This window comes from Sorex fumeus, unplaced genomic scaffold (assembly GCF_029834395.1).
Source record: "Sorex fumeus unplaced genomic scaffold, SorFum_2.1 ptg000048l, whole genome shotgun sequence".
NCBI classification, from domain to species: Eukaryota; Metazoa; Chordata; class Mammalia; order Eulipotyphla; family Soricidae; genus Sorex; species Sorex fumeus.
Window position 1 is genome coordinate 9,634,343 of NW_026606105.1, and position 12,212 is coordinate 9,646,554.

The 12,212-nt window shown below is 41.0% G+C and overlaps 1 protein-coding gene across 9 annotated transcripts in view; it reads left to right on the forward strand.

Moving 5' to 3' along the window:
- DGKI (diacylglycerol kinase iota) overlaps positions 1–12,212 on the forward strand; it is a 512,024-nt gene that overhangs the window by 157,691 nt on the left and 342,121 nt on the right. The gene's annotated exons all lie outside the window — the stretch shown is intronic.

Consider the following 12,212-nt stretch of genomic DNA (forward strand, 5'->3'; position numbering starts at 1 on the left):
TCCCCCAAGCTTTCCCCCTTAGCAGACACAAAATAATTCACTTTATATTGTTTACTACAACTGAATGGTAAATGGAATTATAAAAAAAAGAAGTCAGTAAAAGAAAATTTGTGAAAATTGCTGTATCTCGCAGTGGTGTTATTATTAAAGTCATTGTCTGAGGATTTTCTGAGCTATTTCTTGCTAGTTGAGCCTTCTGTTTATCTTCTGTCTATAAAATTTAAAATCAGTTGGGTTTTGTTAGGAATGGTTTTGACTCTGTCACTTGGGAAATTTTGATATCAACCACATTGAGTCAATACACGGGTATGATTATAATTATTTACAACTTCTTGGTTTCTTTGACTTATAGAGTGTACTCTTCATTATAAGATCTTATTTCTACTTATTATATTTACCCTTAATAGTTCATGGTTTTGAATGCCAGTGTTAATAGTCTCTAAAATTTTTTTACAATTTGTAATTGTTTACATAGAAAAATCCTCGTAATCTTTTTCTGCATAGGACTTCTGTACACTGTGGCTTCAAAACCGTATATTCATTTTCGTAGGTTTATAAAGAGTAATTGGTATTTTTATAAGGGGTCACGACTAGTGGCAGTGTTTGGAACCCATTCCCCCAGGCTTTTCCTGGTGGTGTGCTGTGGTTGAAATCAGGACCTCATGCAAGTTTGGCCTTTCCTCTACTGTTTAGCATCTTCCCGCCCAGGAGTTGTTGATATTTTTGATATTAAGCTGATCCAAAAATAAAAACTATTATTTTTTTCATTTCCGATTTGAGTTTTCTTTTACTTTGTTGTGATACTATTCTGCCGAGGACTTCCAGTTCTGTCCTACATGGAAGCGGTGAAAATAGAGATCCTTACTTAGTTTCCATTTTAGAGGAAAAACGATACAATTTTTTTTCTTTTTGCATACCTGCTCTTTATCTGATTGAGGCCATTTTTTTTCTCACTTACAGATTTGTTGAATAGTTTTATAAGCATTACCCCGCCTCTTGCCCCACCCCATCCCAAAGTTGAGTCAACTTGCACAATAACCAGGAGCATCTGGGTGATGCTTAGTAAGTTGGGAGGGAGGCAGGAACATGAGACAAGACGTATGCCGACAGCTTCAAGTGAATTTGGACAGACAAAGGCCATGTAATGATAATGGAGGCTCACTGGGCTAGAGTGAAGAGACTTGATTTCTATTCCCGGCTGGGCCGCCAGCCAGCAATTTGACCTTAAATAAGGCGTTTTCCCCCTCCTAGCACTCAGACAGCAGAAAGTCCCATTAATCTCAGGGAGAACTTAGTCAAGTTGCAAATGTGTTTAAAGCTCTTGAAAACAAGAAGTTTGAGAGCAGATTGGTGTTCCTGGCCTGAAGTTTCAATTGGTTTTACACTAATCCCTGCACAGCGGTAAGACGCCTACCTGCTCGCTCTCTAGCAGCTAATTGCCTTGACGTCCCTTGTCTTCAGTACACACGCTGGTCTTGGTTTCTTGGGCTTTATTGTAAATCTTGAGACCAGGCAGGGGTTTGTTCCCTAACCCTACTTTTAAAGGCTGCTCATTTATTTAAATCTCTTCTGAATGATTCTGACTTTATAAATTCTGACTTTACTTAGGCAACTGCCTTCACTGATAGAAGTTGGGAGTATCTTTTGTGGGGAAAAGAAAAAAAAACTTACTCTTGAGTCTCTCTGTAAATTTAGCTATTAAACAGAGGGCTGACTTCAAAGTAGGTACTCGAGTCTTGGTCTTTAACCCAACACCCTCGGTGCCTCATGTATATTTATTATAGATTGGGGTTTAGGGAAATTGTTCTAATTGCTTTGGATATCATTTGACTCCATGCCTTTGGAGTCTGAAGGCCTTTGCTTTTTCACATGTCCCTTTGAAAATGCAGATAACCTTTGAAACTGCATAGCCGGACTATCTTCAGTTGGAAAATTGTGTTGGGCTCTTTATTCAGTGATACCTCAGTTGTGGCTGACGGCACTGGTGATGGGAGGGAGGGAGAGACATTGAAGGGGGTGGTGAGAGAGATGGGGAGGGGTGGTCTCTAAAGATAAACCCTTCCAGTTGATAGCCCTACTTGGAACAACACTATGGAAATCTAAATCCTTTCCCCAGAAATTTCTGTGAATTCCTGAAGGGCTTATGTTCTTAGAGTTATTTCGGTTCCAAGCTCATGCTTTTTCTAAATTTGTTCCATTTTGGATTATCTTTCTATCCCTGTAGGCAAAAATCTATTCTGTATTCATTGACCTAGATGTAAAATTTAGCCCCCTGCTCAATTTCTACATTCATAAAACCCCACTGTCTATTAGGTAAGTAGAGTGCCCAGATGATTTACGTGCAGGTGATGATTTTGGAGAAGAAATCAAAGAAGGTATATCAATCCCAGGAACACATCAGCTTCTTAAAGTGTCCCTCAGTCACTCAGTGCCAGAGCCTTTCATTGGCCACTTCAACCAATTTCATGTCAGTTCTTGCCCCATCTTCTGCATCCTTTTCTTCCCTCCCTTTTCTCCTCTTCCTTCTCCTCTCCCATTTCCTTTCGGAGGAATATAGACCTGGAGCCTTTTGAACCAGATTCCTGGGACCCATTCTTAAGCTTTGCTGTTAGATGCATGGCTTATAAAGCTTATTAACAAATTCAGTGTCAGCTGTTGAATTATTAAAATGGGCATGATAAGAGGCTCCATTTCATGTGTTTGTCCTGTATATTAGAGATGTGTAGGGGTGACTGGGGTAGATGCCATTATGCCTTCTTGGTACCAATATGCTCGATTTTTCGACTTAGAGGAGTGCTATCTACAATGGTCCACAGTTGAGCCCTGTCCAGGTGTAGTGCTGAGAATTAGAGAATTTATTGCCAAGGAATCTTCTCTGCCAAAGAGTTTCCCATACCCAAGACTATTCAATGTGGAGGTTGAAAGTTTTGTTCCTGCCTCAAATTGGGACTGTGAAGCTCTAGTTCCAGAATTTCATATAGTACCCACATTGTACCTCTTACTTTTCCAATCTGCTTTCTTCATCTTTTCACAGACTGCCCAGTAAACCTGAAAAACATGTGTCTCAGAATCTCTTTTCAAACCAAAAGGACACGGTTTTAAGAACCTCCAGTGTATTGGGAGTACCTAAAAAAATTTATTATTACCATTTGGAGAATAGGACAATTTTCATGTTTCTAGAATGTTTAAGAATGTTCAATACATAAGTTAACACAAGGAAATTCCAATCAATAGTTTGAGTCAAAAATAATAAGCAAATTAATCTAAGTTTTGATAATGAAATGATAGTTTCTGTGTTAATGTTGTACAAAAGTATTGCATATCCACCACCACCAAAGTGATGAAAACCCTCCGCTACTGTTTTAATGTCATCGCTAGCCCATGCCATCCCCTCACCTCTCATTGGTAATCAAATTTCCAGCAAAAACAGACAAAATGGTTTGTTTTCACGCGATGCTATCTATTACCTTGCTATGTTTCTTTCTCTACCAAGTATGAGTGTGATCATCCAGCCTTTCCCCTTCTCCTTCCGATTTCTTTTGCTTAACATGATATCTTATGGTTTCATTTAAATTGTAGCAAAGACAGGATTTCATTTTTTTTCTTAAATCTGAGTAGTATTTGTATTCCTTTGTTTGCATCTGTCACAGTTTCTTTGTCCACTCTTCTTAGGCTAGGAATATAATGTTATTTTACAAGAACATATTCTAATTCTCCTGTTTGAGGAGAAACAAAACCTTCTCACTTAGTAGCTGCCTTACCTGATACTAAAGTTGGGTGCTAAAGTTTTGTTGTTTCTGTATATTTAATCAGTTAATCCAGAGAGAGGCACCGGCAATTCATATCCCCATAAGATTTGAGGTTAACCTTTAAAATCTAAAGTGCTGTTTTATCCACTGTGTGGGGAAGGGCAGTTTATGTCTCAGGTACTAAGTTCTTACTAATCCATGAGAAGTTAATAGTCTTACGCCAGCCCAGCAGTCTTCACAGCCTTTTCTTTCCTGATTGGCTCATATAAAATCTAAGGGCCAGCATTATGATATGGAGATACTCAAAGTTTCACAAGATCAATGTGAAAAGAAGAGTCAATGTTTCAAAGTTACCCAAACCTGCCATAGTAGATCCAAATTTGGGGTCTAGTTCTGAAATCAAAATTTGGAGTCCAGTTAAGAAATCGGTATATTTACTGTAACAGTGCATCATGCACAGATGGTTTAAACAGCAAATTAATCTGTCTAGTTCTGAAGATAAAATGTCGACGATCAAGCTGGCAGCTGGGTTGGTTCCTTCTGAGGACCTTGAGGAAGTATCTGGTTCATGTTCACTCTGCCCATCTCCCTTTTCCCCGATGGTTTGATGGCAGTGTCTGGCATAGAGAAGTACCATCTCGAGTACCCTGCTTTAATTTTCATGGTATGTGTGTGTGTCTCTGTGTTTGTGTGTTTCTATATGTGTTTGTGTGTCTGTGTTTAGCTCTCTCCATTTTAGGGATTTGGTTTTTTTTTTTTTTTGGTACCATATCCAGCTTTACCTGGGGCAAATTCCTGGATCTCTGCTTTGGGATCACTCCTGTCCAGACTTGGGGGACATTATGGGGCATTGGGTTTCAGACCTGGGTACACCACCTGCATGACAAGTGCCTTACCTACTGCTCTAGATCTATGGACCCTCAAATCTTTTAATTTTATAGGAATTCCGGTCACATTAATTTAGTGTTCACTCCCCAAAACTCACCCACCAATAACATTTTTTATTGATTAAGAAAGCAATCCATTTTGACTTATTGGAAATAAATTTATTAGTGAATTAGTCTCTGTGAAGATACTGTCTTCTGATCTAGTCTCACATGGAAATGCTGGAGATAAGGACTTCAGCATATGAATTTGGGAGGTGGAAGTAGCTGTATAAATTAAGTCATTAAAAAATGCATACTTTCTCTCTATTCACAGCTTTACTTCCCCCCCAAATAAACTGCTACATTAAAGAGAAGAGTGTCATTAGCTCCTGAGGTAATCCCAGTTAAGAAATCTCATCTTGTTTTAAAATGAGCTTTATTGCTACATCTCACACCGGGCTGATGCCAGCATTGCTTTTGGAATATGGTTCTGATGAACTAGACTTGGGAAATAAATCCAAGCCAGCAGATGAGTTCTCAGGACCTCTGGGAACATTTCTTCTTTACAGTTTCAACAGCAGTTAAAAAAAAAAAGAAAGTATGCCTCTTGGCTCTTGCATTCATTTGTATAAATATAATTAAATAAAAATTCCAATGGCATTCAGGAAAGAAATCAGTAAATTTGTTCGAGGGGAGGTTGTGTGTTGCTTCATGATTCTGCCTTAGGCAGGAGTGCAAGTGAAGAGAGAATGATTCCTTTGACCACCGTGAAATTATTTACTGTGACCAGAGGAGAGTTTTGTGTTTGAATAATTCTTTTGAACTGCCTGACACATAATGGAAGGTTGTTAAATGTATTTTGAATGAACAGAAGCATCCAGGGGAACATTTGAGAGCAATTAAATAAAAGTGCGCATTTATTCTGAGATTTGCCATTTATCTAGGCTTGGCTAGACACTATCGGGGTTTTGCGATGTAGAAAGATCTGTATAATAACAGCAGTGACTGTTTCTCTTACTGGATATGCATGAAGCATCCTGCACATGTTTACAGTAGTGAGCTCCGCCCCTGAGTTGGTTGCTGCTCTTGTTTAACATACAAGAAAGCAGAGGTGAAAAAGTAAGGCTCTGAAACTTGACCAAGAACTAGTGAGGGTGTGTTCTTGACCTCTCAGACCTCCTGTTAGCAGGTGGCATGTTTGTGTGTGTGTGGAGAAAGGTGTTTTGTAATGGAAACAGGGATTGCACAGAATAAGAGGGTCATTGCAGGATGTGTGACCCTTTGACTCTGTGTGTGTGTGTGTGTGTATACGTGTGTGCATCCAGCCTTTCATAGGCATGTGGGTTGTGTCTTGATTCTGCCTGTACAACCTAGAGTGAGGTACCATTCAAATCTCTCGTAGACTTCTTCCTTGCTAAGTGTGCTCTTGGTGAGGGACCTTAGCTAGTCTCTGCTATGGTTATTTGAGTAATATAATAAAAGTACCCACCTCACTGTGAAACGTAAAAGCTGTGTGCAGTGATCTAGTGCCTAGAAAAACGTGTTTGCTGCGAGAAGGTAAGATTTACAGAAGATGTGATTTTCATCTCTCTCATTCATTTATCTGTCTTGTAGGTCTATAACAGCACTTAATATCAAATATGTATTCAGTAAATACATTATTAGGTGAATGAATATACTTTATTCATTAGGTAAATATCAGAAATTAGTCACATGATTAGTCATAATGAAGTTGTCAGGTACTTGCCCAGGTAGGGAGAATCATGTTTCCCAGTCAGGGATATTTTCTAGAAATACCCAGAAGGAATTTAAATGGACTGATCTAGTCCTACCCCAGGTAAAAGGTTGAAAATAGCAGCTGTAAATGGAGAGTAATGCAGGCATAGTGCTGAAGGCTTCAGACCAAAAGTAATTTTCTGAATAAATTGCAACCTTAGGAAACCAAGCACAACTTTTATTTCAATAATGCATTCTGAAATGTTCACATTAATATGGATTAAGATTTAGCCTCAAGTAATTGCACAAGTGTTGTTCTCCTACATAAACCTGGGATATTTGGAATCTTTGGAACTTATATGTGACTCAGGACAGCTTCTTGTGCAGACAACTTGTCCTTGTGCTTTAACATTGAAGGCAGCTTGTCTGCATCAACCAGCGATCACTGTGGGCTGTTTCGAAGACAAGTTAAATTAGTGTCTGTGTAATATAGGAGGAACACACACACACACACACACACACACACAACTACTACTACTATTACTACTACTACTACTACTACTACTACTACTACTACTACTACTATGGATTTTCTTGAAACATGGTTGGAATTAAACCAGGCATAGAATAACTTTTTAAACAGCTAGTTCCTTTTTCTAGAACTAGCAGATGAATTCACCACCTCTAATCTGTCAGTTGAACTGCAGGATACCCCCTGCCTAAGGGCCCCTTGCTTCTCAGGTGCCTTGCTACTCACCAGGTGGGTTTCTCCTTACCTACTTGAAGAGGGAGTTGGCAAAGTTGGGATGAGTTGAATATTGGAGGTCATAGAAACTGGAATCAGAAAAAAAAAACCAAAGAATTTCCAGATGAATAATTGGAGGGCATTTGGGGTACTTGACCACTTATTTACATGTTCACCATAAGTAAAGTAAAGTAAAGTAAAGGCCCTCCCGTTGATCATCGATTTGCTCGAGCGGGCCCAGTAACGTCTCCATTGGAGACTTTGTTGTTACTGTGTCTGGCATATCGAATACGTCACGGGGAGCTTGCCAGGCTCTGCCGTGCGGGCGAGATACTCTCGGCAGCTTGCTGGGCTCTCCAAGAGGGGCGGAGGAATCGAACTCGGGTTCGCCATGTTGGCTGCATGCAAGGCAAACGCCCTACCGCTGTGCTATCACTCCAGCCCACTTAAAAAAAAAACTTCTGATTGTCAAGAGGTCCTGCTGACTTTTCTTCCAACAGATGCATTATTCAAATAGTAACATTATCCGGGTGCCCTTTACAAACAACAGGTTTCCATTTTAATGTTGATCACAAAGGTGTTTGGGGGACAGTGGGTTTGGGGCACACATAGTGAAGGTTCTCAAATGCTATTCCTTGCTCTGTGCTCATGAATCACTCCTGGCAGTGCAGGGGACTGAACTGGGTGGGACCATATGCAAGGCTGCTGCCTTAACCCTTGTACTATCCCTCTGGCCCCCACAACGCCATTGTTATGTCCTTTAGACTTCTTTTTAAAGTATAATTTAGACTTCCTCTTTAAATTTAAATGAAACATTATTGCGGGTAGCTATACCTTGTGGTGCTTAGCGCTTACTCCTGACTCTGTGCTCAGGGACCACTCCTGGTGTTGCTAGGGACTTTATGTAGTGCCAGAAATTAAACCAGGGTCAGCTACATCAAGGCAAGTGCCTGACCCCTGTACTATCTCTCAAGCCCATCTCCCTTAAGCTTATTAATGCTGGATTCTATTTCTATTTGCTTTTATCTTTGAATAGCTGCTTTGAAGGATTTCTTATCCTCTCAGGAAAAAAATCTCACTGAAATATAAGGCCTGGGGTATAATTCACATCATCCTAATCAGATTTCACAGCGCAGATGTAATCAACGAGCTGGTTTTTCTTAGCTTCTCGGTCAAGTTCATTCATTAACTTGCAGAGCATTTATTGAATATGTGCTGTATCTGCCCATGGGTGAGAATTTAATAAGATTTGGAGAAGAATTGAGCACTGTCCTTTTGGAGTTTATAGTGTTCTTGAATGAAGTGGAGGAAATTATAGCTATTTAAAATGTATGATAGCTTTGATATTTTAAATATTTGTGAAGCCTTTCATGACAGCCAATTGACTTTAACAGTGACTTTTTGCACCTTAAACTGCATTGTGTAGTATTTAATTTTCATATATATTTTGCAGTTAATATTTCAGTTCTCCTTTTAAAAAAATTCTCTGTCCATAATAGTCATCTCTGACACAGTGTTGTTGTAAAATTAATAGAATCATTGGCATTTCACGGTTTTACCCACTGTGGATTAGGGAGGATTCTGAGCAGAAAAGAATGAGAAATGAAACCTCATTTGTTTTTCGAACTATATTTGTGTGTGTCTGTGTCTGTGTGTGTGTGCGTGTATTGGGGGGATGTTGGGGGCACCAGGAATTGAATCCAGATCTCTTATGCATGCAAAGTATGCACTTTACCTCCGAGTCACATCCTGGGGCCCTCAGCATATTTTTTGGAGCAAATTTGCAGTTCCTCCAAAAATATTTGCTCCCTCCTTCCCCAGTACATCAAATTTCTAAAAGACTGACAGACTCTTAAATGTCTTCTACAACCATGATGAATACAAATGGAAAAATAATCTACACTAATTTAGTTGAGGTCTGAGAAATAATGAAATTACTTTCTTATTTAGAAGAAAATGTGTATGCACATATGAAATAATGGAAAAGGGGCCTTTTTCCCATGGTTACTTAGAAGAATTGAAAACTATAATCAAAAGCTACTCCATACCCTCCATCATACTTATATCAATTTGTCTTTTTTTCTTAAGTAATGCCCTTTCAGGAGGCTTGTGCACCCTTAAAATGCAGCCACATTGATGTTTCCTGCTTATTTTTCTGGTGATTTCTGTTTTCATGTTCAGTGGATACTCAGTTTTCTTCTACCAGTGCAGGAGAAAACCAACCTTAAATTTTCATTCAAAAATGAGGAATAAATGCTCACCAACGGCTCTTCATCATTCCTCTTCGCAGGCTCGGAGGGACTGTGATTTGAGGAAACCTGTATTGTTGGCTTTCTCCAGGCTTGGCAATGGCTCTAGATATCTTTTATCTTGGAGTCACATTGCCCTTTTGAAAGACACATGAATCCCTCACGTCCTAATCTGATTATTTGAGTATTTGAGTGATTTCCCCCTTCTGATGGCCCTAATTAGGAAGAATAATCAGGCTTTGGTGCTTCCAGTGCACAACTGCTGAGGAACTCAACTTTGCCGTCACAGTGATGCGGATGTGGGTCTGCTGTTTTTTTTGTACCACAAAGAAAACACCATCACACTAGCTTCTCCAGAAGGGGAAGGCCTTGTACTGCAGTCCAGAGTGCAGGGAAGGTCAGAATAGTGCTTAGATCTGCCTTCTCAAAACATTGTTTCAGAGATTATTTACAGGGTAAGGGTAAGGTGTGTGTGTGGGTGTGGTGTTAGGGGCGTGGGTTGGAGAATGGGGGAAGTGTGTTAGGAAGCTTGTGTCTTACTTCTTGAAAAAAAAACATGAAGGTGGGCTTCAGAATTAATTGGTAAGCCTTATGTTCCTCGCCTCATTGCATCTCCTGGATGATATGTATTTCTTCCTTGTCATAGGTCTTAAGCTTTGCCAGCTGTCCTGAAGGCAAAAGGCGAGCCAGAATGAAGAACTGTGCCCGTGTGTGTGTGTGTGTGTGTGTGTGTGTGTGTGTGTGTGCGCGCCTTTATCCTCTGCCTTTTTTCTCTTCCACCTTTATCTTCCTCTTTTCTCCCCATCTGCACCTTCTTGTCTATCACAACTCTATGATTATTCATGATAAGGGGAAGGATCTGTGTTTTTTTCTTTCCTCCTAGATTTAGGTCTTCCAAGGATTCATGCTTGGGCATTGTTGGTATTTTTCGTTGTTGTTCAAGCACCTAAATTTAGATGGTGTTGACTCTAAAATCAAAGGTAGTTTCTGACAGCACAAAAAAGTGATGAAAATCATGACTCACAGCCCTTCAAAATCAGAGAAAACTTTTCATGAAAAGCTGCTAAAAAGAATGAAAGCTCCTTGAACTCAGGTAGATGAACACATTGCGGGAGGAAGTATCGCTATTTAAGGCTCTTTCGTGCTTCTTGTTGTTTACTGTTCAGTGATATGGGATACACTTTGGGGTGAGGGCCAAATTGATGATGATAATGATTTGCCTTGATAAAAGTGAGAAATGAGATACTGGGCCATCACACTGTCTTCTTTAAAGGCCTACATATTTGTCATGACTCTTTGGAGATTTATATAAAGCAAGTACATTGCCTCCTGCCCAGTGGGAGCTTTTGAAAGTAGGCTACCAGCAAGCTTGAAATGACTGCTGTCAATAGCTGAAAACCGGTCTGCAAGGCCTGGAATTTACTGTGTAGGAATACCACAGTTTAAGACAGACAGACAGAGAGAGAGAGACAGAGAGAGAGAGAGAGAGAGAGAGAGAGAGAGAGAGAGAGAGAGAGAGAGAGAGAGAGAGAAAGTTAAATGCTTGCTGAGTTCTCCAGTGTATTTGATCACTGACTAATGACTTCAAATCCTGGCTCCTACCCAGCCCTTCCTGGGTCTTGGGGTCTGCTCAGCATATAAAGTCCATTCCCTGGGTAGAATCTGCTGAGCTCAGTGATCACACAGAGAGACTATCTGACTTCTGGAGTCCAGCAAAGCTTCTGGAGTCTCCGAAGTCTCCAGAGCCCTTTAGAAGTCTCTCCTTCCTTCAGCAGCTCTGTCAGGAAGTCCTGATGGGTTTCAGCCATCCGGAGCTGTGTTCACTGCCTTTCTCCCACACCTTACTCTTGGTGGCCCTTCTCTTTATCTGGTGGCAGGAGTGGGGCCCCAAAGGCTCTGCAACTTTCCTGCTTTCATGTCCAAACCACACTCTACTTCTTCCCTTCGCAACTTCCTGTCCTCATGTGGCAGGCAGCAGGGAGCATCTGTGGGTAACGTGCATCGTGTCACCAGGGATGCTTTCCCTCAGGGCTCTCCCAGGATGGCCTCCCCCGCCCACCACCACCAGCTTAATGTGGAATTCAGAACGGCAGGTCCACTGCTTTGCATTCAGGAATTTCTCAGCCTTCATTGCTCTTTCTCCATTCCAGGGAATCACTTAACTAATTCACAAATCGGCACTCAATATTTCTGCTTGAGACCTGGCCTGACAATCCTGACAGAGCTGTGCAGAAATGGAACTATTTTTCATGGATGACACAACATGCGCTCCCTTGGCGATCCCTGCTTGCTTTCTCTCTCCTGCTGTTATCCTCTCCCCGTGCTCCCACTGCTGTCTCCAACCTCCCCACCCCCACCCCACCAGCTCAGCGATAGTCAGATTGCCTTGAGGAAGCTGCACCTCTCATTTCATTTTTTTTTCTTTTTGGGTCACATCTGGTGATGCACAAGGGTTACTCCTGACTCTGCACTCAGGAATTACTCCTGGCGGTGCTTGGGGGAACATATGGGATGCCGGGAATCGAACCGAGGTTGGCCGCATGCAAGACAAATGCACTACCCTCTGTGCTATCCATCCAGCCCCAGTACCTCTCATTTCTTATCTTGGAATCCAAGACTAGGGCTGGCATTCTTAACTACTCTTGATCCATCTCCACCTTCCTGGCTTGAATTCCACCTTGCTCCACTCTGCATACCTCAGGTCCAACTAACATGCCTTTGTTGTTGCTCCTTGTTTTCCTAGCAGGAAATATCAAGCTTTCAATGGTGGGACTTTGTTACTATTGTTGTTTTGGCCAATACATAGCACTCTTTGGCCATTTAGAATTCAAGCTACCTGTAGATGTTCCCTGCAGGGAAATGGGGAGGCAGGCTTGTTGGCACTGTA